This window comes from Microplitis demolitor, chromosome 2 (genome assembly GCF_026212275.2).
Source record: "Microplitis demolitor isolate Queensland-Clemson2020A chromosome 2, iyMicDemo2.1a, whole genome shotgun sequence".
Lineage (NCBI taxonomy): Eukaryota > Metazoa > Arthropoda > Insecta > Hymenoptera > Braconidae > Microplitis > Microplitis demolitor.
In genome coordinates this window covers 3,263,342-3,286,426 of record NC_068546.1, presented here as the reverse complement: position 1 = coordinate 3,286,426, position 23,085 = coordinate 3,263,342, and the positions used below count along the sequence as shown (strand labels likewise).

Below are 23,085 nucleotides of genomic sequence, written 5' to 3'. Positions count from 1 at the left end.
TTGGGAGTTGGGAGTTGAGAGAGTGGGAGAGTAAGAGTCTGGCAGGCGGAACGGATGCGCAACATGAAATGAAATAATAATTCATGTAATTACAATACACTGAGCCCCAGGAGCGTATCTATCTCATGAAACTCCATACAAGGCTCTATCATTTAAATAATAATAATAAATAACAATAATAATTATCCGGAAAAAATAAATAGAATTATTAAAATTTAAAAAATTATTTTTTATTTTAAAAGTTTATATTTTTTTAAACAATTGGAGATCCACCCACGATCTTGAATACTATAACGAATATACTCCATTAACTTACTCGTGATATATATGTATATATATATGAGGTAAAGGAAACTGTAAGAGTAGAGCACGCGTGCAACACGTTTGTAAATATATATAAAACACATATATGTGTGGGTGTATTTGCACGCCGGGCGGACCACATTCCATCTTGGGCGTTAGTACTCCCCTCTGGTCAATACATACATATATATATTTGTATGTATGAAATAAGTTAAATGTCTGTATATTAAAAATATAATAATCACTAAATATTCATTGAATTTTTTTTTTCAAAGGGAAAAAAATGTAGCATTTAGTTTTTATCTGTTTACTGACCAATGAAAGCTAATGGGAATAATTTTTTATGGTTTTTACAATTTTTTCTACCCCTATAAAAATTGTACATATGTTTTTTTTTAACTTTGCAATCGGGTTTGAAACTGTGATTTAAGTCTGTGTCGGTCTATTCGATGCTCTCGTTAGTCAAGTCCGTTAATTTTATGATATAGGTCTAAGTAGGTCTGATTCAGAACGTTGATGATTCAAGTGGGTCCATTTCAAAATTATATAACTATTCAGACGACAAAAAATCAAATATAGGCTTTCGAAGTTTAGATACGGTGAATGTACTCCTCAGATTTCGAATCGGATTCTCTATTAGAGTAATGTGGGGTAAGTGTGCGCAAATTCATGCATTTCGGTACGAATCTATATTTGGTGAATAAGACGTTTTGGATTGTTCAGTAACAGTCTACAAAGAGAATTTTTTAGCAAAAGTTATCATAGTTATAGTAAAATTTTAAAACTGAATTCGATAGTTGAGAATGTCATTCAAATTATTAGATAAACAAACTGAGTTGTCGTATCTAGTGACTATATGGCAAAATCTACAATTATTGATGATAATCAGAAATTATAACTTTTATTATTTTAACTAATTTTAACTATTATCAACATCATAATTCTTAATAACCTGATGGCAATAGTTACCATCAGCCCGAATAATAATTACTATCTAAACTAATAATAAATTAAAATATCGGCGTTGCAGTCTAAAGCTTGTCTACACGGAGAGAAAATTATGGTAACAGTTACAATATATTATGTAAATGGTTCCCATACTGCATGGTAACCGGTTTTTTTCAAATGTTGATTATAGGAACGGCACCTATATATTATGGTAACCATTCCTGTAATTATGGGTATAATTCCCATATGGTATCGAAATAGTTCCTATGGAATCATAGTAATCGTTACCATGTAACTATGATAATGGTTACCATAATATTATGGTAATAATTCCCATACATTATGGTAACCATTACCATGATATTATAGTAACCATTACCATGATATTATAGTAACCATTACCATAATATTATGGTAATTGTTACCATAATATTTAGAAATTATAATAAATTTTTTTTGTAATAAGCGTTTTTTTTGTATACTTAAAATTTTGTAATATAAAAAAAAAACGCTTCTTACAAAAAAAAAAATTATTATAATTTCTACATATCATGGTAATAATTTCCATACATTATGGGAATGATTACCATAATATTATGGTAATCGTTACCGTAATATTATGGTTATGTTTACCATAATATTATAGGAATAGTTACCATAATATGTAGGGCTTATTCCCATACACACTTAGGAACCATTACAATGTGGTTATAGGATCGGTTACTATTTGCTTGTGGGAACTATTCCTATGAGTATGGTAATCATTACCATGATTCTTTCACATGCGATATGGAAACTTTTACCATAATGATAGGAATTGTTCCCATACTTATGGACACTTTTCCCAGAAAGTATGGATCTATATCCCATTATCCCAAGTAATCATTACCATAACGGTATGGGATGATATTTCATAAACGTACTAGGAACAGTTACCATAATTTTCTCTCCGTGTCATGTAATTGTCTCTTTGTTTAACTGTGGATGTGATGAATGTCACTTTTTACTCCGATGATTGCTATTTTTATGATCATACCCAATCATTTAAAGTTGTCAATGATAGCTCCAATATTTAGAAAGTTCTATTATATTCGGACTTAAACGATTAATTTGCTCGATCTAGAGTTTTATGAGTCTTTCAAAGACTTTACTGGTGCTCATAGGCTGATTAGTCTACAGCTTTGAAAAATTTCGGGTTTTTCATCTTTTTTGAAGATGTTTCTCAATCAAGATTTGTTAACTATAAACAAATATATTTTTGAATGAAATAAATGATTTTGTCCAGTCAAATAAATCTATTTGTTCGGCTCAAATAAATTGTTCTCTCAGTCTATATATGTTGGTAGATTTTAGAAGCTATTTTTAGTGTTTTGTCTTGGCCAGTAGATGCCTTGCTTTTAAGATTTTTGAGTATCAGTAGGACTTCGATGTAACTAAATAGTAATAATTTGTAATTTGTGATTTACATCATGGTAAATTGGATAGTATACTGAATTTTTATTCGAGAAGGCTTGTAAACAGTGATAGATCCACTCGCATCTGTTGTTTTAGCTCCAGTTAGTTATTCACAGTCAAGTCTACTGTTGCTTTCAATATACATCTTAGATATCGACTCGCGTTCTCTATTGAATGGAATGGTTCCTCTACTTACATGGAAATTTTTTTCGTTTGCTATAGGAATGGTTTCCACAAACTTTATTGGTTTGTTACGGGTGATAAACCTTAGCAATTGCCTATAAGTGGTTAATAAGACGTATCAGAGTGTTGAGTAGCAGCACTGTTTATATAGTTCCTGAAAATTTTCACTACTATCTGGTACTTCCACGGCTCAGTGGTCTAGGGGTATGATTCTCGCTTTGGGTGCGAGAGGTCCCGGGTTCAAATCCCGGCTGAGCCCGATTATTTTTTTTTTTTTTTTTTCATAAATTTTTAAAAAATTACTAATTACGTAAAACTTAGAAAAAAAAATTTTTTTGTTCCTGGTTCGATTTTTAACTGTATCTGTGAGAAAAGTTATATTGGTGAAATAAATTTTTAGTGACAATACAGTTCAACCTCATCATAAGAATCTTCCCTTTAATTTTTAAAAAATTGTCGGAACACTTCCTCCATTAATCACCATATTTACATTGTGCGTCTAGCTCTCGTTATAAGACTACTTTAGGTTTATAATGAAAGTACAAAAAACAACAAGATATTTCATAAGACAATAATGTATAAATGAAAATTTTTTAATCGTGCACATTAATGACAACTTTATTCAAAATTTTTTAATATTTCAAACGACTAATCTCTCTTTTACAAAACAGAACATTGATAGTCTTATAACGAGGTTCGGATGCAAAATGCTGTCCAGAATGCCAGTAGGGGAACCTGAATTCTACAATTTTTTTTACCTACCACCCCAAATTAGTCTTATAAAATTTCGTTAAAAAAACGAAAGTGTATTGTAATAAATACAGCAAGACCTCATTATAAGACATTTTACTTAAATTATTTAAAAATTGGGCGGAACGTGTCCTTCACCAATCACCTTATTTACGTTTTGCATCTTGCCCTCACTATAAAATTAACAAGTATGTAGAAAATACACCAAATCTCTGTTTTACAAATAAACAAAACATCGATCGTCTTATAACGAGGTTCGGTTGAGAAACCCTATCAAGCATAACTGAGGGCGAACGCGGATTGCAAGAATATTTTGCATACTGTCCCAACTGAATTTTATAACGAGGTTGCACTATATTCAATATTCTATGACAATTATGTTTATAATTATTGATAATTAATTTTCATGATCAATTATCGGTAGACTAATAATTTAAGATTAATAAATAATATTTCACAGATAATCTGATCTTTATCAGACAAATTATTTTATGATATTTAATGTCATGGTGTTTCGTCCCGTTACTCTCGTGACACTTTCAGATAATCTTTATTAAGTTTTATACATTTTAACATTATTTATTATTAGTCTCAATTAGGGCAATTATGAGATAAGTATCCCAGTTTCTGACCTTTTAAAGATTATTGGTGAGGCTTTATATAGATATAATATCAATTATAAAGAAAAACTTAAGTAGTTGAGTGTTTTATCATCAACTTTTATGAGTCAAAATAAATACACAAATTTTTGTTTATGTTAAAAAAAAAAAAAGTATTCCACTTTTTTTAAACATAAACAAAACATAAATAATTATCTAATTAGTAGAGCTCTCATCAAATTACGATTTTTAATTACTGGGCATTAAGAAGTTCTAGGTATTAAAATTAAAAACTATCCGTAGTAAATTTAGAATATCAAAAATAGCAGATATATTTTTTTAAATAATATATATAATAGTATGCATTTTTTTTTTTAAATTATGTTTATATTAATATTTGATTACTTCATTTAATAAATAAAAATATTCCTGAAGGTCTGTTGGCTTTACTGTTATACAAATTTTCAGGTTAAAAATGTTAAAAATTTTTTGGTTATGTGTACGTTTGAAAGTGCAATACTCATAATGCTCATTTATTATGAAAAATGGCGGGAAGCACGAATAAATTTAAATTTTTTTTTTTTTTTTTTTTTTTTTTTTTTTTTTTAATTATATTAGTAATTTTTTATAATTATAAAATAATTTTCTTAAAATATCTCGATTAATAACAAAAAAAAAAAATATATATATATAAATAAAAAAAAAGAATTGAATTGAAAAAATTCAGGCTTACCAATTAGCAATAACACAAAAAAAAAACAGCTGTACTAGGGCGGTAATGTGCAAGCGCCCCTGGTGGAATAAATGTATGTATAATGTATAGATATATCACCATCCATGTTAATTTTACATAGATATATATATGTATAGTTATACAGCCTTTTTATTCTTTTATTAATTGTAATTAAACTTCACTGAATTACCTAGCCATTTTCAATAGGGGATCTACAATTCTTTCAAAGAATTTTTTTAAAAAAAATTTGTTTCAATTACTGGATTTTTTCGCAAATTATCGTGTCTACGGGTTTCATACTTGACGGACAGAAAATTTTTTTAAACTGTTTTGATATTTTTTCGGTTTTTATTGAACTAAATAAATTTTTGAAAAGTATGGAATCAATCTCCATTAAATTATCTTCAAAATGGTGTGCAACTTATCTTAATTCCGTAAATAAACAAAGGTATAATAATTAAAATAGTTGCCGAAGTGAGGCGAAAAAAATTTTTCGATCGTAAAGCACTCTGTGATGCTTCGCATCATGAATCGTGCAATTGCATGTTATTTTTCATTATTCAAATTTCTCTTTAATTTTGAATTTAATGAACATCAATTTTCAATAACTTGTGTATTTAAAGTCTGCAATAAATATACTTGTTATGTCTTATAACCATTTGCCATCCCCAGGCAGCCATGTTTGCTTATGCTCAGCAAAAGTTTCCGTCAATTTGACGACACTGTTGCCAACTGAGATTTTTAAACTTTTCACTACAAGTTACAGTAAATCTACACCTGCTTTTTGAAGACAAGTTGACAGAAAGTGTTGTCTTGGAGTTACGTAAAATAAGCTACAGGACAAAAATTTCTAGTTAGGTCAATTAATTAACTTATCAGAAAATTAATGTCAATTTATTTAATTTTGAATTCTTTATGATTCCAAGGGGTACAAAAAAAATGTTGACTTTTTGTTAAATTTAAGTCGTTAATTTGTTATTATGTAACCAATCGTTGAATTAAATTCAACAATTTTTTTTTGTGACTGTGACACTTGCTAAGCATTTAAATTACACTAATAGCCACTTTAGCTCGAAATTGAAAGTAATTTGATAATTAAAATTACCGAAATTTGCTGCCCGATTTGCCGATAATTTGACAGCAAAAACTGGAAAGAAAAATTTGCGGTTAATTTTTCCTAATTTAGAGGTACCTTTTTTTAATAGAAAAAAAACCCTAATAAAAGTTTCCTTGAATTATTCGTCAAATGTCCGTCAACGTTGGTCTCTTCCGTTTTTGACGACAATTTGTACACCACTTTTGTGAATTTGCATTGTAATTCGGGTAGTAAATTTACGTCAAATTGTATAGCATCGTATACAAATTGTCGTCAAAAACGGAAAAGTCTGAAGTTGACGGACATTTGACGAATAGTTCAAAGAAACTTTTGTAAAGTGAACTGTGCTATTAGGGTAGACATGTTTATGCAGATAATGTAGTTAGTGACCGTACCATAAAATACCGCGGTAATTGCACACCTCAAGTGCGAAAGCGCTGAGGGTGCTTTATGATTTTTTAAAGTTCCTTTATATTATTTTTAAAAATATATGATTACTACTAATTATATTATTTACGTTTATCTTGAATTAGTGTATAGTGTGTTGAACAATAATTATTTTTAACTTTTTAAATATTTAAAACAGGCGGGATTTTTTAAAATATTTATTTTCTTCCGAATACTTTTATTTTTAATTTTTTTTTTTTTTTTTTTTTTAAATTAATTTACTTAACTAAAGAAAAAGTGAAAAAAGTTCTATCATAGTGCTCATTCAATATTTTTTTTTAAAAAATCGACCCGCGAAATTTTGAATTTTTTTTTTGTTTTTTAAATATTTTATGTAAGTTTAAAAATGAAAAAAAATGAATTCACTTGCTTCTCATATCTATACTTTTTATACTTTGCTCTTCCCAGCCTTCACCGGTGAAAAGTAAAAGAGGAAGACGCATCAGTACCATATGGCTCTAGAGATAAAAAAAATTAATATTTCCAACTGTCTAAAAGGGCATGCGTATTTTTAAAACACTCTCTTTTAGTTTCAGCTTCTCACAAAACTTTTTTTTATTACATTTTTTTTTTTTAAATCTTATTTTATTAAAATAACTATTTTCTTTCATCTCTCGACTTCACATCCAACGAAATTCCGCAGCTTTTTTCAGCTGAAAATTCACTAAATTCAATTTTCATATTTTATATATATATATGTGTTATTTTTTAAAGAAAAAAAAATATTTCGTAATATAATTGAGGGAAAAATGATCAGGTGTGCTTTAAAATCCACTCCTAACCTTTTTTTAGGTAGAAAAAAAATTATACCTGAATGTTAAAAATAGAAAAAAAAATTTTAAATGATCTTCCAAACCCTTCAGGGGTTACGGAAGTTATTGAAGAAACCGTTATAGTCAAAGGGTATTTTATATATATATATATATATATATATATATATGTATTTTTTTCCTAATATATATAATATAACGTAATAGATTTTTTCACACGATTCAAAATTTTTGTTTCTCATTTTTGAAAAAAGTTGCAAATTTGAAAAAAAAAAAAAAAAAAAAAATTCATAGTTGACTGTACGGAAAAGATAAATAATGCAAAATTAATTCAGAATGATGTAAAAAAATTACAAGTAGAATATATCTAAAAATTTATTGAATGAATGGAAGAGAAGGAAACGCGATACTTTGAGAGTGGTCGAGAAAATAACCGTAAGCTGGTGTATACTTATTTATTATTATGTGCAGTAGATGTGCTAGTACTAATTTTGACCCATTTTCTTGGCCGGACGACCTTTTAACCCTTTCACGACCTAACGGTATTAAAAATGAATTTTTTTTCCCACATTCACAGTCTCGTTTTCTTTTATAAACGTAAAAATACCGTAAAAGGTTTGCTTCATTTTAAATTTTAAGTTTTTTTTTTATTTTTGGTATAAAAAAGTATTTTCAGCCTGAGTGGTTTTTATTTATGAAAATTAAATGAGTGACAATTTTATACATTTTGGGGATTGAAAAATTTTTGGTTGTTATTTGAGAGGGTTTTGAAAATTGAGGGCTTATTAGGCATGTGGGTTTGTAGGGGATTTAATTAGCTACGAAAAAGCCCAGTGTTGAGTCTGTAAGCTCGAGGGTTTGTTAGTTATTGAGAGAAACTTTATTTTTTATTTAAATTCCTCTCGAATCACTCGTCACTCCTAAACTTTGGACACTGCATTTAAAAGTTGCATGGCTATTTTTTAGAAAATTGCGCGGGCTGCAAAAAAGCTCGGGGATGAATAGATAAATTAAAAATATGAAAAGTTATGGGGGTTTGTAAAATAATGTCAGAACAATAATTTAAATATTTATTCCGATAATCAAATGACCAACAAAAGCTCAATGATTTATAAGGCCGCTAATAATAATGTAATTAACAAATATTTAAAAATAATAGTGGGGTAAGATGGTACTCGTAAAATGTAAATGAGAACAACTAAAAATGTGTTGAGGGAATTATTTTATTTGTCACCTGACACAAATGTCACCCAGCTCGCGGTTTATTATTAATATTCAAAAATCTTTATTTAACAATTACAAATTCCTTATTAAGGATATTTTCCAAAATCTCTCCCTACTTTAACCCAAGAAAAAAAATCCAAGCGTGATTTTAATGAAATTTTTTTTCAGTCAATAAATTAATTTTAAAAAAATTAAGAGACTTTTAAAAAAAAGTCAGTGGGTGTCCCTCAAAACAGATCATAGATTATTTAACGTCATTTCAAATAATTCCACGATTTTACTGTCGATACTCGGTAATTAAATCCTGAGGCTCGATGACATTTTTAATTAAATATTTATTTATAAAAATGGCAAAATATCTTTTTAAATTTTCTTACCAAATTACCCTTCAATAAACCCATATAATTGTCTCAATTAATTTGCAAAATAATTCCAGTATCATAAGAAAACTACTTGAAAATTTTTCTTAAGAACTGTTCATTCTTTTTTTCATAAAAAAACTTCCCATAATTTATCTCTATAACTTTTTTAGATACCAGCCTCAACTAGCAATCTTTTCTAATGCCCCCGATTCATTGTCAAAACTCAACTTCTATCCCTTTTTTCCAGCATCACCCATCTCTAAAAAAAATTTTCCCAAAATGGGAGTGACTAAGGGTCCAAGTGGGCATGGCTTAAAACTACCCTCGGTGATTTAATAACTTTTCTGCAATACGCATGCTTATGTTTTCGACAATCGCGCAAGTCTATTACCTATACAAAATTCACACACTTTTTACTCTTAACAACACACATCTAAACCCAACAAAGCACAGAAAAAAAAAAAAAATAAAAAAAAAAAAAATATAAAACGTGTACCATAAATACGTCTTGTCAAGTTGTCACATGACTTTATAATCTTGCATTATATTGCTAGTTAAATACATATATATTTATATACATAGTAATATATTTTTAATAGTATCTTAAGTTTAAATCTCACATGTATACGTCATGCTTGATCGTAGTACCCCAGGTTGATGGTCTCTAACAACTTTCACGCCTTACCTTTAATTTCCTTGTACTCTATAAAATCTACTATACATAAACATATACTATATACATTATATATATTTATATCAATATCCGGATTTTTTATTTACAATTCTTATAATAAGTAAAATATATATGTATGTAGTGCGTAAGTGAACGAACTCGATATTTTAATTTTTGCATTCCTAAGGCTCCGATCACTAATATCTACATATATATGTATATATTTATATATACATATATAGATAAAGCGAATAGTTATAACGTCTTACTGTCTTGTCTGTTTGCTTATAATATATCTACTCATATATTTATTAAATATATGTTATGTAGATTGCAGCTGATATATATACATGTATATAAATGTATGTGTTACGCCTGAGTAACGTAGAAAAAAAAATTACATACTTGAAGACGATACGACAATTGTTTCAGTTATTGAATTTCTTTTATGGCCTTGTGTTTTATTTCCCACCGGTATTTTATTTTAATTTTACAGAAATTCGAAATATTTTCATTTTTCTACACAGAAAAAAAGATTTCGTAGCTCAAGAAATTTTTTTCAGTTTGAATTGAAAATGAAACTTTTTTAGGACGAAAAAATTTTTTTGGCGGGAAAAAAAAAATTCAAATAAGATTTTTTTGTTTATCTAAAAGTTTGAGAATTTTTTAAGTTTTGTTTTTGGTATTTTTTAGACAATTTTAAAAATTTTACCGCCAATTCAAAATTTTAATTTTTAAATTGATCAAAATTTTTATAAATTTGTTTTTAAAATTCGCAGCATTAAAATTTTCGATTTTTTTTAAAAAAATATAATAGAGCACAAAAATCCCAAAAGAAATTTATTTTACAGTTTGCAAAAAAGCAACAAATTTTGATTTACCTCATTTTTGAAAATTCGTAATATGAAATTTTGAAAATTTTTCCTTAACAAAAAAAATGTCAACGTTTTATTGTGTCCCAAATATTTCTTTCCTTACAAATTTTGAAAAAGCCATGAAATTTTTTTTTTTCCAAATTTTTGGAAAATTCCACTGGTCCCTTCTTCTCTAAATTTGTAAAAATGAAATATTAAAAAAAAAACTGTAATAAATATGTAATTTGAAATTCTTGACCTATTCCTGATGTAAGAACTCAGAAAATCAAAATTTATTTCATATATTTTCCAACCCATTCTCGGAGGAAATGCTACCGCACATACATTGGCAACACCTTGTTCACATAATAGTCATCTAGATATAACATATACGTATACACAATAGAATACAATAGAAAACTCATATCAATACTTAAATATATGTTTTATTCGCTATTATATATAGAGTAGAGTAGAGTAGAGTAGAGTTGGATTAGAGTAAAGTAGAGTAGAGTAAAGTATGGAATTGACTATATAGAGTAGAGAGAAAAGATTTGATCGGTACAGTTCGGGTCGTCGTGCCAATGTAACGCCGAAGAGGGGACACGAAGGGCTGGAGGGGTTACTCGAGGATTCGGTACTATTACGACGGGTTTCAGTCGTCTCGCGCTTATCGAATCGCGCGTGTCGGACTTTTCTTCATTACTGACCGGTACTTATTAACACGAAAAATAATTACTATTTTATTCATTAGAATCGCGATTAATCAGCAACTTGAAAATAGACAATTACTCATACACTTGAAATTTTTGTGGTTCAACAAATTTCGTTGAATCGTCTCTATTAATAAATTTGAAAGATCAAAATTTATGAAATTGTCGAGATGATTATGAAGATAATTTAAGTATCTAGATAATTTTTGGTTATTAATTATAGAGACAGTATTTTAAAAATTTTTTGCGAAAAAATTAATGTAGATGATGTAAAAAACGTATCTTGTGATCTAGATAATTTTGAGATAATATCAGAAATTATCTAGATAATTATGAATAGTGAATTATCATTGGTATCACATATTTGAAGAATTTGTGAACAGGCATGTAAATCTAGATAATTAAAAAATATATCTGAGCGTTGAATAATTGTTAAGATAATATTGATAATTATCTAGATAAATGTTAGTCTTTAATTGCGGAAAGAATATCGTAAATTGTTTGAAATTTTTTACCGAGATTTTAATCTAGATGATTAAGAAATTTATCTAGTAGTCAAGATAATTTTCTAGATATTGTCAATTATCTAGATCATTGTTAGCATATAATTGTTGAGAGAGTATTACATATTTGAAAAAAATTTTTTTTAAGGATTGAAATTTAGATGATCAAAAATTTATCTGGGAATCGAGATAATTGTTAAGATAATATTGGCCATTATCTTAATAATTTTTGTATTTGTTAATTGAGATAGTATCTCATTTTTACAATATTTTTCTTAGAGAGATTTATCTTGAGCAGTTACACAAAATAATTTATCTAGATAATATCATACATTATTTATATATATATTTTTTTAATTTTCTATGCATAATCGAGTTTTTGTTATCAAAACTACAATATTATATAGATAATTATATTTTGTACACTTAAAATTATCTAGATAATTAATCCAATGCTTAGATAAATAAAAATCTAAAGTTTGTCAAGAATTCAATTTTAAATCATCTGGAGGCTTTGCAATCTTAAAAATGATCTAGACACTCGATATATTATCTAGATTATTTAAATTAAATTTTTATCTGGTAACATCTATAAATCTATTCAGAAGACAGGTTAAGAATTATCTAGATATTTTTAACAACCATCTTAATATTATCTAGATACTTGATACAATTTCTCGGAATCTAGAATTTCTAGATAATTTAAATCTAAAAAATTACTGTCAGCCTTCATCTTATTATTTCAATTGCACACATAATCATCAAGATACTTTCACAATCTAATCTAGATGATTTCTAAATTATCTGTTCTCTAAAATTTCAGAAAAATTACTGCCTTAAAAAATTTTACTTAAAAAATTATCTAGAAAATTTTCATCTCAGAAAATTATCTCAACAAAAAATTTATCTAAAAAAATCTTTACTACACATTTCAAAAAATAAAAAAAAAACTTCAAGTAATTCCTTAATTCAATGAAGCGAAAAAAATTGAAATTAATTAAATTGACATTACATTAGATGATTGTCCCCACCGTTGAACGCAAAAGGCCAAAAAAAATATACATCCATCCATACATATATATATTTTCCCCATCCGAGCAGGCCACCCCCGCGAGCCCCGCCCCCTAACGCTTTCTCCCACCCTCTGGCACTGATCCTCCCCACTCCGTCACCTTATACCCTACTACAGAAATTACTACTACCAACTGGTGCTGGTGCTGCAAAGCCTACGGTGAATCGTCACCCCCGATCACGACTGAGTGTTGCGTTGCGGCCGGGACAATTCGGCTTTCGTCGCTCGTACCGAGTCGAGGTGAGCTTGTAAATCCCGCGTGCGGTTAATCGTGCGTTTAAAACATCCACGCTTTTTTAACATCGCAACCATCATCTTCTTATTTAACATCTCATATATTTATTTCATTAATTTTACAATAGTAAATAATTATTAAATTAAGTGACAGTGTCAGCTGATAAATATATAAAAATATATAAATATAAATAATAAGACTTCAAGATTACGAGGGATTTTAGTGCTGGTGGATTTTAGTGCTCGTGTTTAAATAATTTTAAAAATTTATAAATATATATGAATATATATAAACGGTGATTGTGTTAGGATTGGTGAAGTGTAATTAATTATATTATTTTATAGTAATTGATTAATTAATTAATCAATTTATTAATTAGAGCTTGATAAATCTTTTAAAAATTTTAATATTTGAAAATAACGAGTGCAGTTTTTTTTTGTAACTGAAGATGGTGATATACTTTTAATGGAAAACTTGATGATGGATATAAGGTAATTTTAATTAAGTGATTTTTTATGTTTTTAACAAGTGCTTAATTATTTTTTTAATGTGAAAGTGTGTAATTGTGTAAATGTGATTTTTTTAAAATTTATTTTGGGTAAAATTTTGAAAAATAAAATGATTTTTTTATAATAGAATTTTACATTGATTGTTAAAGTACAGGGAAAATTATTTTTAAGTAAAATTTGAAAGTTGATGACAATTTAAGAAGGAAAGAATTTTTTGAATTCGAATTTGAATTTTAAAAATTTATTTCATGACGTTCTGATGGTGTGGAAAATTTTTAGTTAGGAAAATTAGTTTTGAATTTGTAGATAAAAAAAAACCGGGAAAATTTTGTTTAGTTTGAAATTTTTGAAAAATTATTTTGGGACAGCTGTAGAGTTTTTTTTGAAAATTTACTTAGAAATTATTCTGAGGATTGTTTTTACCAAAAACGATTTAATACACAGGAAAAAAAGATTTGTTGAATCAGAAAAATTTCTTCTCGCCCCTAGAAAATTTTCATTTTCGATTCAAAATGAAAAAAATTTTCCTGGGTCTAGTTGAATTTTTTGCGTCAAGAAATCCTTTTTTCTTCTGTACAGAAATTTGTTGTGGATATTGGAAATAATTTGAAATTCGCGGTCAGAAAATATCAAAAAGAACGTTTAGTTTAAAAATTATTATTAGAAAATTTTGTTGTATAGCATTTTAAACAATGAACGGAAAATTTTGTATAGAAATTTCTTTTTAAAATGCTAAAAATTTATAGAATATTTATTATTCAAATGCTGAATTATTTAGTAAAAAAAAACTTTGAAAGCGGAATTTATTAAAAGATTTCGTTTAATTTTCTCGAAATATTTTCTGTTGAAATTTTTTCGTTTGAATCTGAATATTTTCGTATTAAAATTTCAAGTCATAAAAACTTTTAAATAACTAGAAAATTGTACACAGAAATTTTTACCTTCAGAAAATTACAACAGAAGTTCATGGAATATAACAATTTTGAAGTTTTACATCAGCAAAGTCTGGAAAAATTCTACAATAAAAAAACTTTAGCTCTGAATTTTATTTTTCGGTTTGATTCGAAATTTTCTAGTAAGTAATCAAAAATATTTAATATTTTAAATTTTTGATCAGTAGTAATAAATTTGAAATCCATTATAGAAACGCAAATTTCAAGATTGAACTCGCAAAATCTCAAAATTTGAATTATATGAAGTCCAGAATCAAAAAGTCAAATCTTTGATTACCAAAAATTGTTAAAAATTCACAAAATACAAACAATTATCCCAATTTATTATCGAAAAATATCTCAATGATTAAATGAATTATAAATTCAAAAATTTACCGCCAATATTTAAAATTTAAAAATCTAAGTTCAACTTCTTAAAATTTATTTCCACTATGACAAAATTCTTTAATTAAATTCACAAATAATCGAATCATTCCCAAAAATATCTAGTATTTTATTCAAATTTCAAATTCTCCCAAAATAATTCAAATTTTCCAATTTAAATTACAAAACAATTTTTTTCTATCAAATTCCAATTTCTTTGAAAATTTTCGGATAATTTTCAAACGAAATTCAAATTTTGAACTTTTTTAAACCAAAAACACTTAAAAACTATTGAATACAACAAATAAATTAAAGTAACTGCTTCAAAATCTTAAACTTCTCTCCGCAATAAATTCCCCGCGAAATTCAAAAAATTCAAAAGTCCGTTTTAATATTTCATAAAAACAGTGAAGAAAAATGTACATACACACAGCAATAGATTATTATAAGACTAATAATTGATAGTAAAACAAATTTTTCACCGTATCAGCGCGTGAGGTCCAATAAATTCCAATTAGAGGGCAAATATAACGTTTGAACTTTATATATATCAGCGCACATAACATCGTGATGTAGAGTCTTAGCTCGGAGGATAATGGTGCAGATATAAACATAAAATATATATTGAGCACATCCTCAATATATAATATAAAGTACAAATGGTAAATGGGATGCTTTTGTATAAAGTACATAGTAGTAATATACAAAAAATAAAAAAAATAAAAATAAGGAAAAATCTTTAGAAACAATTGGAAGGCAGCTAAGAGGTGGTCGCATTTCATATACACAAACTCGTAACTTGGCATCGGCTTTCTTTTGAGTATTTAGCTTGTTCGTATACGATATAGTTGCCTTTAGGTTTTACATATTACATATACAATATATTTATATATATACTGATCCTTATATTTATTGTTACTTTTTTTTTAAATCTCTTTCATTTTTAAATTATTATTGTTTGTCATGAGATTTACTACTTTCGTTTTACGGATATCTTGTAAAAGGATATAATATATGATAACAGAATATATATGTATATATAATAATAATATAAGTTATGGAGTTTTTGAAAGTTAAAAAAAAAGTTTACAAAAATGGATAAAAAATTTATTTAATTTATACCGGCAGAATTTTTAAATTATAAATATATATGTATATATGTATGTATATATGTATCCATATACATGGAACTTAGTTTACAGAGATTAAAAAATCGGTAAATTTACAGCGTCGGCTACCAGAAAAATTTATTCCTTTAAAAAATTACTTATGTATTTTAAATATTTTATCACTTTTTTTTTGTATATATATTTATATATTTGTTTGGATGTTTTTTTAAATTTTATTTTATTTAATATGTTTTTATCTGTGGTGATTTTTATCTGGAGAATGGCAAAACCTTAGCGCTCGCGTTCGCGTTCGCGGTTAATCTAATAAACGCGTGAGTCTCTTTATTTAAGAAAAGAAATGAGAACTTTTTTTTTAGATAAAGACAATTAATTTTTTTTTTAGTTTTATAAAGAATTTTTATTAGGGTAATTGGTTTTTTTTAGATTATGGAATTTTTTTTTATAAGACTTTTTATTGTTTTAAACTTTAAAATTTTTTTTAAACGTCCATTAGATTTTTAAATTCGCGCGCTTTTTTTTCACGAAATTTGAATTCAAATTTTAAAAAAAATTTGATAGTAAAAAATATGAAACTTGAAATTTTTTTATGACACAAAATTTGAAAATTGATAATAATTTTTAATTTCAATAAAATTAAAAAAAAAAATTTCGAAAATTTGAAAAAAAAAAAAAATTCTTCGACGTTTTGGAGAAAAAATTTTTTTTTATCATTTTTTACAAAATCAATTTATTTATTTGAATTATATAAAAAAAAAAATTTGGAATAAAAACTAAAAAAAAAAATCACTTTTTGTTTGAAAAAAAAAAAAAGAAAGATTTTTATGGTTTAATTTTTTGTCACAACACTTTCCCATAAACCCATTACTTGAACAAAGAAAAAAAAATAATAATTCATCTTTACGTCATATGTTTATATATTTATACATATATATAAACTCATACACGAGTCATCTGTCCAAATTCATGGAAATTAGACGCAAAAAAGGACGCGCCTCTTTTACAATGCACATAATGTAAATTCATGGGGTTTTCAATGTTTTGTTCACTGATTATTATTATTATTTTTTTTTTTATTCGGATTCATGTTCTTGCACCCCCGAGTTTAAAACACCCCCCAATGCTCTGTTTACCCTATCGCCCTACGATTTCACGATTTCTCGGTAGATTTCCCAGTAGGGACTCAAAAAAACCTCCTCTTACTTCAATGTTTTAACAAAGAACTCTTTCTTATTTTTCACTCATCCATGCAGTCATTACCAACCAGAATTAATTGTAAAAATTAACCAATTAATTAAAATTTTAATAATTTTCGAAAAAAAAAAAAAAAATTCTACTGCCATCGTCAAATTTCTTCATGATCTCAATTCTAAAATTAAAATATCTTTAAAAATATCAAATTTACCTCAGAAGTCAATCAGACCTTTTTTGTAGAAAATTCAATTCTCTACAAAAAAGTTCCTTACCATTTTTGTCGTATCTGTGATAGTTTCGTTGAAATTCGAATTTTTTCATAAAATTTTTAGAATAATTTTTTAAAAAATTCATTAGAGAAAATTTAAAATTAGAATTATAAGTTAATTATTGAAGATACAGTAAAAATATATGAGAACAAATTTATAAAGGATTAAATTCTCTACAAAAAAGGTCCTTATGAATTAGACCGTAATCTTGGAACTTAAACTCCTAGTAATTAAAAATAAAAAAAACTTTTTTCCAACAAAAAACTTCGGCAGTAAAATTCTTGAGGATCTTTATATTTTTTTAATACTAACTTTTTTATTGCATTAAATATTTTTATTTTTGATGACTCTCAAGGGTCTCGTCGATCCCCATGACTATAAGTATCAGTATGAGTTAGAAAGACTCTGGTTAAGACCAAATACGTATAGTCGTAAAAAGAAATAAATAAAAAAATGTAAAAAAGGTAAAAACAAAAAATATATAAAATAAAAATGTGAATGAGACAAGACGATGAAACATATAAGAATGAAGGAATATAATTTTAAAAAATAATATTTTAAAAAAAACGTGTGTATAAGAGAGAATAAAGTGAACTCTGATGTACGACTGTACAAGTTGCTCGTGAAGCGTGAAAAAAATCCCATAAACCAGTAAAAAACCATTTGGAAAGAGGGTCTACAGTAAGAAAGAAACAAATAATAAGATAAAAAAGAATGAAACATATATATATCCATGGAATTCCTCTTATGACGCGTGATTTTCTCTTTCTCTTTTTATCTTCTCGTCTACCTCATTTTTATCCCTCTATTAAATTTCCTTTTAAACAGACGCTCATTTACACTTTTCATCAAATTTTTTTTTATTGGAGTAAAAAAAATTTTTTTTTTGACTAAAAAATTTTTGGGTAAATTTTATTAACTTGGAATTTTTAGTCTGATGATGGGAAAGTGTGAGAAAATTTTTTTAAAAAGTTACACATATGTTCCACATATGAGTTTTTTTGTAGAAATTTTTTACAGAAAAAAAAATTTTATTGTGGATATGAAGATATATATATATATATATATATATTTATAATTGTAATCAATTGATATAATGATGAGTAAAATAAATTAGTGGATGCGAATGAAATATTTTTTTAATTACCGGCAATAAAAGAGGAAATAAAAATTTTTTAGTGAACTATAATTAAATCAATAATTATGGATATTTTTAATAGTTATGATAATAAGTAGTAATTAGGATTTATGAAAAAAAAAAAATATGGACGTGGTGATTAAATAATTTTGAGGTTTTGTACGAAGGGTTAATTAAGATGAATAAAGAGTCGAGTCACTGGTTTTAATTATTTGTAGTTAAAATAATTAAAGGATGAGGATCTTAATTTATTTTGTGATGGTAAATTTTTTTTTTGATCGCGATATTTTATAAGGGGAGGTGTAGGTGGACGTTGTTGGGGGTCGGGAAAATTTAATTGACGGCTGTGTTGAGTAAAAAATACTGGAGCGATTGGGTGGACGACAGTTTTGAGGAAACGAAATTTTGTGAAAAACTTTGGGTAGTTTGAGCTGCAACTCTAACGGGATTTAACGCGTTTGACGGAACCTAGTAGGAAAGTAAAGTACTTGGCAAGTTATTATATTAATTATATATATTTATCTTATATATATTGTAGTAAAGAGCTAGTTTGTGATGTTTGTTCGGATTATTTAAAACAAACTTTAGTACTTTGTATAATAACTCATTAACCATTGAGTTTACGTTAAAATTTATGATAATCATTATTGTAGCAAATTAAATTTTCTATTAATTCATTTCTATACATTGTTGTCGTATCTTAAATAATAAAGCCGTAATTTAAAATCAAAGTACCAATTAAACAAATTGTTGTTTTAATAAATCTATATAAACTTTTTTATCTTTAAATTAGAATTTCTTCTAAACTATCACAGTTACGACTAAAAAATCTCAGTACTTTTTTACAGCAAATTAAATTATCTACAAATAAGTTCCCATAAAATTTTATCGTATCTTCAATAATAAACCCACAAATTGAAATCAAACTACTTATCAAACAAATTCAACAAAATATTAATCCTCATAAAGTTTTATATTTTAAAATTAAAATTACTCATAAACTATTGTAGTTACGACCAAAATATCTCTATACTTTTTTATAGATAATTAAATTTTCTACAAAAAAGGTTCCCATGACTTTTTACCTAAGTCCAATAACTTCCAAGTTATTCTAATGTTAACCAGCCCCAAGCCCAAAATTCATGTCAGAAATTTCTATTTATTTATTATATATATTTATAATATATTACTATAAAAACAACACCGTTACATATTTTCTATCTATAACATGAATTAATTAATAATTAAATTAGAACACGGAGACGTTTACTATCAGTAGCCTAACCCACATTCCAATCACCAGCTGTAGATCTTGTTTTGTCCATTAAAATATATTTTTTAGTTTCATCTTTCTACACAACATTATCATCATTACTATTATTATTTATTTTATTATTTATAACATAAAACGGCAGCTAACGCCCACGCAAACTTCAACGTCAGGGTCTTAATGTAATAGAAATTATGCCGTAGAAAATATATTTTTTTCTTTGCTCTCAACTATTTACAAGTAAAAAGAGAAGAAAATATCACATGTATTAAATATAAGTAATGAAAGTATTAACCTAAGAGAGACAGAATTGGTGAAAGATTATAAGTGATTACGCGGGGAGTCAAAACGGGTTTAAAATGCACGCGATATACTCGCGGCGAAAGAGACTTAAGTGTCTTTTTAGTGGTTTGTGAACTATTAATGCATATATGTTGGGAATAGGACAGATATAAGGAATGCCGTGTGGTAATATATGTTGAGGCTGAGATAGACAAAGGATTTAATTTGTAAGAGAAAGAGACAAGATGTTAGTAGACGTTTTGTTGAGACGTAAAACGCGTGCACTGCGTATCCGGACTGTACTGGGTGTGTTTAACACGTAGGTTGTCGTTGTTCCTGGTTACATTATATATTAAATACACAGCTGGTTATATTCTGCTGTTACTATGGTTACTATTGTATTCTCTTATAACGACGGCAATAACGAAACTTTATTATTTTATATTCAATACATTGAAAATTTATTTTCTCTTTGGAAAATTAGACTGGAAAAAATTTGGAGTTAATTCCAAGTCATTACGGATGTTACTTACTCGTGAATTGACTTGGAGTTACAGAGATTTAAAAAAAATTACTGCTTACGTACAGAAAAAATTGGCGCTGCAGAATTTGAATTTTTTTTCAAATTTTGAAATTTTACTTTTAATTTAAAAATCTTGTTGCTGCAACTGAATTTTGTCCTGTTACTCCCACAGGACTTCATCCTGATGCAGCGTAAATAAGAAGTTTGTCCTGTTACTCCAATTATATATGATTATATATACATATATAAATTTGATCCAATGATATATAATTAATAAATAGAAATTTTTGACATGAATTTTGGGCTTGGGGCTGGTTAACATTAGAATAACTTGGAAGTTATTGGACTTAGGTAAAAAGTCATGGGAACCTTTTTTGTAGAAAATTTAATTATCTATAAAAAAGTATAGAGATATTTTGGTCGTAACTACAATAGTTTATGAGTAATTTTAATTTTAAAATATAAAACTTTATGAGGATTAATATTTCGTTGAATTTGTTTGATCAGTAGTTTGATTTCAATTTGTGGGTTTATTATTGAAGATACGATAAAATTTTATGGGAACTTATTTGTAGATAATTTAATTTGCTGTAAAAAAGTACTGAGATTTTTTAGTCGTAACTGTGATAGTTTAGAAGAAATTCTAATTTAAAGATAAAAAAGTTTATATAGATTAATTAAAACAACAATTTGTTTAATTGGTACTTTGATTTTAAATTACGGCTTTATTATTTAAGATACGACAAAAATGTATATAAATGAATTAATAGAAAATTTAATTTGCTACAATAATGATTATCATAAATTTTAACGTAAACTCAATGGTTAATGAGTTATTATACAAAGTACTAAAGTTTGTTTTAAATAATCCGAACAAACATCACAAACTGGCTCTTTACTACAATATATATAAGATAAATATATATAATTAATATAATAACTTGCCAAGTACTTTACTTTCCTACTAGGTTCCGTCAAACGCGTTAAATCCCGTTTGAGTTGCAGCTCAAACTACCCAAAGTTTTTTACAAAATTTCGTTTCCTCAAAACTGTCTTCCACCCAATCGCTCCAGTATTTTTTACTCAACACAGCCGTCAATTAAATTTTCCCGACTCCCAACAACGTCCACCCATACCTCCCCTCACCAAAATATCGCGATCAAAAAAAAACATCATCTCTCCTCTCAACAATAAAAATTAATTCCCCAAAGCACAAAAGAAATTCATATCTCCCGCCTCAATGAACTGATGGTACCCAACAATAACCAGTTATATCTAGTATTACATATCAAACTACAATTTTTCCAATTGGCAACTTACAAAATTTGCATACCCAGATCAACTTGGATGACATTTTATCCAATTCCATCAATGCGTTCAATCACGGTTCTTTTTTTTTTGTGACCTGACTTCTTTATCTGCCTCCAGTCCACGTCTTCTATCTTCTATCCTGCGTACTCTGTACTCAGTACTCTATTGTCCAATAAAAGAATCGGCTTGCAAGCAACCAACAAAAACCGGGTATGAGTCCAAACTGGTAACTCTGCGGGGTGCTTTCAATGCTGTTGCTTCTACTGTTGGTTTCTGCTACTGATAGATGCGGAGTCGAGGAATAGAAGGAGTTGAGAGCCATCAGGAGATACATTGAGAATTAGAGGCTGGCGTTAGATGATGATGCTGTTGGGTTTATAAGCGATTGAGGAAAGGTATAACCGGTAGAGGAACATGGATAGATAGACGGATAGATATATAGATGTATTATACATACATACATACATACATATATATATGTATATATGGAGGCCTTTTTAGAGCCACGAGAATAATATAAGGCACGAGGCGTGAAAGTACGCAAGCTACTACTGGCATTAGTAGCACGAGCCAATGCGCCGGTGGTAACGGTGACATATTTATTACCACTTGACTAGATACTACTCTCTTAGTATATTCTACTGTTTTATACCTCAGCTTACTGTTTTTAAGTTACACATCAGTCAAGTCTGGCTTTTCATGTTTGAGGATTCAATTTACTCTTTGATTCAAAGAGTTTTTGTTATTTATCTATTCTTCTTTGTTAATTATGGTGGGTTTGTAAAAATTTAATTAGGAGTCTTGATATGTGTAAGCATTGTTGAGGAGTAGAGATGATTTTATAATAGAAGAAAAAAAATATGGCGGTGATGTGGTTTCGAACCGCAGACTTGCTGTTATGTAATTTTGATTTAAATTAGAGATGGAAGAAATTCATCTAGTTCATGGAAAAAAAAGATTTTTTGAGAGAAAAAATTTTTAGTGAACGCAAGAAATTTTTTCAGTATGAAATGAAAACTGAAATTTCTTGAGCCGAGAAATTTTTTTTTCTCTGTGTAATTTTTCTAGAAGAAAAAAGTGAAAAAAATTCTTGGGATTTTTTTAATATTCTGAACGAGTGTTTCTATTTTTTATAAAGGATTTAATTTGGTTTGTTATAAATAATAGGAAAAATATATAAAGATTGTGGGGATAATAATGTCTGGTGATTAGAGAATTCGAAAAGA

The 23,085-nt window shown here is 27.3% G+C and overlaps 1 protein-coding gene and 1 non-coding gene across 3 annotated transcripts in view; both read left to right on the top strand.

Moving 5' to 3' along the window:
• Positions 1 to 3,076: 3,076 nt before the first annotated feature.
• Trnap-ugg (transfer RNA proline (anticodon UGG)) lies at positions 3,077 to 3,148 on the top strand. Its single transcript has one exon. It is a non-coding gene; the product is annotated as a tRNA-Pro (tRNA).
• A 9,692-nt stretch (positions 3,149 to 12,840) lies between these two features.
• Positions 12,841 to 23,085, top strand: part of LOC103575947 (zinc finger protein castor homolog 1) — an 87,059-nt gene continuing 76,814 nt past the window's right edge. For both annotated transcript variants that reach the window (XM_014439703.2, XM_014439702.2), the window contains exon 1: positions 12,841 to 13,411. The gene's annotated coding sequence lies outside the window, so the exon portion shown is untranslated. The remainder of the gene's footprint in view (positions 13,412 to 23,085) is intronic.